Source organism: Momordica charantia (genome assembly GCF_013281855.1).
Source record: "Momordica charantia cultivar OHB3-1 chromosome 8 unlocalized genomic scaffold, Mcharantia_2.0 BLBB01000008.1, whole genome shotgun sequence".
NCBI lineage: Eukaryota > Viridiplantae > Streptophyta > Magnoliopsida > Cucurbitales > Cucurbitaceae > Momordica > Momordica charantia.
This window is the reverse complement of record NW_028275166.1, coordinates 9,363,765-9,370,231: the sequence shown is the minus strand read 5'-3', so window position 1 is coordinate 9,370,231 and position 6,467 is coordinate 9,363,765.

Here is a 6,467-nt window from a genome sequence, read left to right as displayed (position 1 = left end):
AAGAAAGGTGTGCCAATATTTATAATGGCCAACTTCAGTTGCCTTTAGAAAATAAGAAAATAAAAAAATAAAATAAAATAAATCTCTATCTTCCCTTTTGTGTAAATAAAATTCTATCATATTAAACATTTGGATTTAATTCCAAGATGTTCATGGAAATTATTAAAATAAATGCTTTTTTTTTTTTGGTTGAAAATGTGCTGTTCTTTGCATGTGTGATGTGTGGTTTCTTGTGGATGGAAAAGGAAGAACAATTATGATTTATTAAGTGAAAATGGCAAGTAATTTAATTGCAAAGGTTTTTAAACTGAAAAAGTTTGTTTTCTAGAAGTGCATGAAGATTTTGATTTTTTCTTTTTTTTAGTCCCGTGAAAATTGAATCATCAATCGTTAGAGTTGCTGACATATATTTTATCCGTTTAAGTTAGGTTCGGATTGACATAAAATTTTTGATCACATATATTTTTTGTAAGTACAACACATACCTCATAATTGAAATAAAATATTAGGAATAAAAAAAAGATAAAAAAAAATGTATTTATTTTGTCTATCAACTTTTGTATGCACGAAATAATTTAGTTTTTAGATTTAAAATTTATAATGATTTAATCTTAAAACTTTCATATCCAATCTCATTGCAGTCTAACCGAGAGTTATCGTGGCAACTGCAAGGATCTCATGAACGGGTTAGGTTAATGAGTTTAATTCATTTATAAAATAAATTTTGTTATGTTATATAATTATCATTTATTTTGTGTGCGTGCACACATGGCCCTTATTTTTGTGCATGGTGGGATATTTCAAGTGGCTGCACATGTCAAACTTCCCTACGTGATAGAGATTAAATTGTTACAATGCTAAACAATATGGACTAAATCATTATATACTAAAATTAAGATGCTACATTTTTACTTCAATAGATCAAATCTATTTTTAACCTAAAAAGAATTAAGTTTAAATCTTATATATTTTAGTTTTTATACTCTTAAAATATCTATTTATCCTATAAACTAAAGAAAAATATATTTTCTTAATTGTCGTTATAGTTTGTAGTCGATTATATTGTTTAAACAAAGAATGACGTCGTTTCGAATACGCACACAAAATGTGTAACGTACACATATATATATATTGAAGCGGTGTAAATTTGTTAAAATGAATAGTTAGGTGGATATATATTAGGTAGCATAAATAATTATGACTAAAATAATTATTTTCTAAATATTTTAAATATTAAGAACTAAAATAAAATATAACTAAAAGTTTGGATCAAAATATGACTTAAACTAAAAGAGTAATTATAAATATAACAAAAGTAGAATTTATATTAGATATTGAATTATCTGTAATTAAAGTTAATGGCTACCGGAGCAATGCTTAGTAGCTAATCCTATTAATTTCTTTTCTAATACAACATGTAGAATTCGAACTTGACTTTTAGTCAGAGACAGGTACCTTAATTAGTTGAATTATGCTCACTGCAATCATTTTTCACTACAAAAACAAATCAATGTTTTTCTTCCTAATATATCTATCTTAATCAACTATATTCACGTTTTTTTCCTCCTTTTCAGAAAATTTTTATATTTTTTATATAAAAATACACATTTACAATTTTGTTTAATAAACCATCCATCGGCGGAAGAGGATTTTCATTAAATCATAAAAATTTTGAAAATTGGCCTCTTCCTGCAAAGTATTAACCTATAGTATGAATTACTTGTCAAAACAAAAAAATAAAATAAAATAAAAGCATATATTTTTACCAGAGGCTTGAATACATCCATTTGAACTAAAAAAAAAGTAGCCAACGTATTTATTTATTATTTTTTTTTAATGACCCCTGACCAATAACGTGTCTTTGAAGAAAAACAAAAAGAGTCAATATAAATTGGTAAATATATTTAAAGTCAGATGTATACTTCATGATCTCTTATTTTAAATAATTCTTAATTTTTCCTTTTTCAAGACATCTAAAAAATTATCCTTAATCTTCTGAAATTTCAATTTTACCCTTGATAAATTTAAAAAATCTCAATTAAGTCCCAACATTAGTAAACACTTATTTTATATTATTATCTAATTAACCTATTTGTATTTGTGTACATGAGGCTCAAACACTAATTGACTAATAAAATCCTACATTTAAATCTTTAAGTCTAAAAAAAAAAAGTATATATATCTTGAATTAGTTAATTTGTATAAGATTATCCTATAAATGTATTTTTGAAATTATCCCTTTTTATGTACCTTAAAATTTTCAAATTAACTTGTTTGGAAGTGAAACAAAACAAACATATTAGATTTTGGTGCAAATTCTCGACATGTAACAATTAGTTTGTTCTTATATGCTTATTTCACACAGCCCTTTTTTTTCTTTTGATTAAGAAAACATTGTATCTATTTTATGTTTATTATTTCGTTATGTTCCAATTTTAAAATATATAAACAACATACATTTTCTTGATGTCATGATTTTTTATTTTTTATTTTATTATTATGGAACAAATTTTGTGGGCAGTTGAATATTTCTCATTAATTACAGATGTTTTTAGAATTTTTATTTAAGTGAAGATACTTTATTCATCATGTGTTTGTTTATATGTACATCAAAATCTAATATTATGACATCCAAATGTACCTACAAATAAACATAGCTTAGTTAATAAGGTGTCTATTATCTTTAATGCTTCGGTCTCTCGTCTCATATTTTAGTAAATCTCATAAAATAATAAAGATAGTGAATATATATATATATATATATATTTATTATGTATGTATACATTTTTTAAATAAAGAATATTTGTAAAAGAATTGCATATTAAAGAGATCTAATATACTCTATGCAGCGCTTACCAACTAACTAATACAATAAGTTATGTAGCGCTGGCCAAATTATTTTCTCACTTTAAAAGTTAGGAAGTTTCTAATAGTAAATCATCAAATAATGGCTTACTTCTCATTATTATTTTTTAGTACAATAGATCAGAAAAAGGCGAAACACAAAATTAAGAAGCATCAATTTTAAAATAATAATAATAAATCGTCTAGGTAAAAAGGTTTATCTAATTCATGAGTCATGACAGGCAAGGATTACAAAAATATTTTTTTTAAATCAAAAGGTTGCAGCCCCTAAATTTGTTATGTAATGTTCTTTAAAAGAAAATTTAAAAATTAATGAGATTTAGTATCTACATGTTTAAATGCTAATATTAGTGTGTGTGTATGTATCTATATATATATATGGAATATTATACAAATTATTCAAATTAATTGGGCATGACAATCCAAACTTTTAACATTATAATATCTATTATTCTTCAAAATCGACTGTTTTCTTTAATAATTATCTACTAAAGAAATACTTCTATGATTTCTTTCCTTTCTTTTAATAAATATGGTGAAAGTATTTCTTTTAAGAAACTTTTTATGAGTATATTTAACAAGAAAACCATGTGTTAATTAAAATTTACTATTTCATTTCTTCCATTGCATCATCTCTTTTCTACCTGATAAACTTTTCATCTGATTGTAATTTGAATAGAACGTCAGCTTTTCAAAAGAAAAGATCATGAGATCCCTTTGTGTGTAAAAGTTAAATCTTCTTTTTTGTTTTTTTTTTTTTACAAAAGTAAAGAAGGGAAAGGGAGAGATTTGAATTCTGGATAGAAACTTTAAATCAATTGAATTTGTCACTACAACCCTCACTAATTGTGGGGGAAAAGATAATATTGGGAGAAAATTTTTTTAGTTCAACCATTGCAGGGTGGGAATCAAACCGTCGATTTTGCGATGGTAATAGATGTATTATCCACTGAACTATGCTCGGATTTACCTGCATATCGAGAGAAAAGAGGGTGACATCAAAAGAGAACTCGAGGACATTATAGAAATTTGAGAAACTATTTGAATGAGGCAATTTAGAGGAGTTTTGGCTGTTCCTTTCCTCCATAACCCTAGGGAGGACCTTTTGGGGGACCTTATTAGCTCATAAATATCCCTCTTGCCTCTATTTTTTTATAAGTCAACAACATTATAATAAGTGATCTATATTCTAGTGTTCTCTCTAGATTTAAAAAGGTTTTAGTGGATGTCTATGAATTTAATTAATTACATTATTTAAAATATTCATAGAATTTTTCTTGCACATGTCATAAAAAAGTTCATTTTCAAGATATGAAGTAGTAAATTTATGCATAGAGAGAGGAAGATCAAATGTGAAAGAAGCCAATTTCAAATTTAGATTCCAATCAAACTATCGAGTATTTAAACAAAAAGTTACAATTGGATAGAGACATGTTTGTGGGTAAGAAGAAACTTGCATGAGTTGGGAATATTGTCAAAATGGGGAGGGGGGAATAATAAAAATACATAATTGTTCTAGTTCGAGTCCAAAGTCATCTCATAATTTATCTTGAAACTAATTATACCTGATCTAGCAATTGTCTATCTCATTCCTTTCCTATCTCATAACCGACCTCCTAGTGATTTCAAATCACACAGCCACTCCACATCCTGTAGGCATTCTTATTGCAACTGATCCTGCAATCTTCAATCTTTCACGCGTGATTTTAGGATGGTGAGAGATAATTAGCTTACTTTTACCTGAGAAGTGGATCAAAATAAATGTTTTTTTTCTCCCCCACTCTGGATTATTTGCTACATTGATATTTACTAACCATTAAGGGTGTGACAAGCCCAAACCCGAAGAGAATCAAAATGTTTCTTTAGCTTAATGAAATTTGAAATAAATAAAAACAACATTTCAATTGTTGATAGTTAGTTTAATCAACTTCATTCAATTTATCCTCCTGTTTGATTTTTTAAAATAATAATAATAATAAATTTCAATATCAATCTTCAATCATTCTTAAGTGGTTCTAAACCAACTAGAATCAATCCACTGAACTTGTGTTTACTTATATTAACTCAACGAAACTCTAACTTAGACGGAGAAGGAGGTTTACATATTTGGTAGAGAAGTAATAGAATCACCAAATTTGAAACCTTGGAGGCTCCAAAAAGATGAAAATTTTTTGAAAGAAAAAAAGAAAAAAGCAAAGCATGTGAAATAGGAAAAAGGCATAATTGAGGAATCTAAAGGATTCACCGAATTGTTCATATATTACAAATTAAATTAAGTTGAATTCCCTAGAGGCATGCAATCATACATGTAACCCTAACCGAAAGCAACCAAAGATTTGCCCTTTGACTTGTGCTCCTCCACACCAAATACCACCTCTACCTATAAAGCAAAACCTCATAACTTTTGCTCTCTTTTTTTTTTCCTTTTCTTTTTTTTTTCCAATTATCGAAGCTATGTAGACCTCCAACTCTCTTTCGATTCTCGATCGAATATCTAAGATGCATCAAACAGTGACGAAGAATGAACCGATACACGAGATTGTATGAATAACAATTAACCCTGATGCATATCGTTGCAATTCGTAACTTTCAACTTTCATGAGTTTTTTTTATGTGATTCAACGGTCATGTTTTGCGGAAAGAAATGGGAAAGAGAATTGTTTATAAGTTTGTTCCTTTTTAGTGAAAAGGATGGGGAGGTTTTGTCAACAAAGGAAAGAAGAAAGTTGAGGAGGAAATGACCCGATCGGGAAAAGGGAAGCTTCATGGAAGATTTCATTTTTCATGTTACACATTTTGTTGGTTATTCTTAGCTTTATACCCAAAAAAAATGTAGTGAGGAGCCATTCTTCTGTCATGCTTTTACAACTTTATGTTAAATTTTTATATATTATTTAATCAATTATAACTAGTGTATGAAATTCTAACTAATTCCACAAACTTATAAAATTGTTTCAAATTCTAACTAATTCTGAACTTATAAAATTGTTTCAGTTTTTTTAGTACATGCGGAAGTAAGTTTTTTTAGTACATGTTGAGTGATCGAACTCACAATCTTTTGGTTGGAAATATATATCAATTATTACTGTTTTGCTCAAGTTAAAGACTAATATTTCTCAAAATAATAATAAATAAAAAAATAAACTCTACTACTTGAGATTTATTGTAACCATCTATGAAATATGCGAGGGTAATCGTAAGTAATTTCTATAGTTCAAAGAATTTTTACAATATCTTAAAACTAACTATTCAATTAATCATAATTCATTTATCAAATAAATCAATGGTCACATATTTGAATTTTGCGTACCACCTAATTTAACCATTTTTTTCTAAATAATCCTCTCGTAAATAATCATCTAACTTGAACCATAACAATTTCAATCGCTTTAAATTCAATTTTTGATTTCTTCAAAAATAACTCTTTAACTAATCCAATCTTGTAAAAATATTTTTTATTTATTACCAAACATGATATATTTTCATAAGAACACTTTAAGTAATTCTTCGAAAAGTGCTTATAGAAAAAATATTTTTATTCAAAAATCACTCTATTCCAACACTATTTTAACAATTATTCTATTATTTGATCCCTCGTGTTC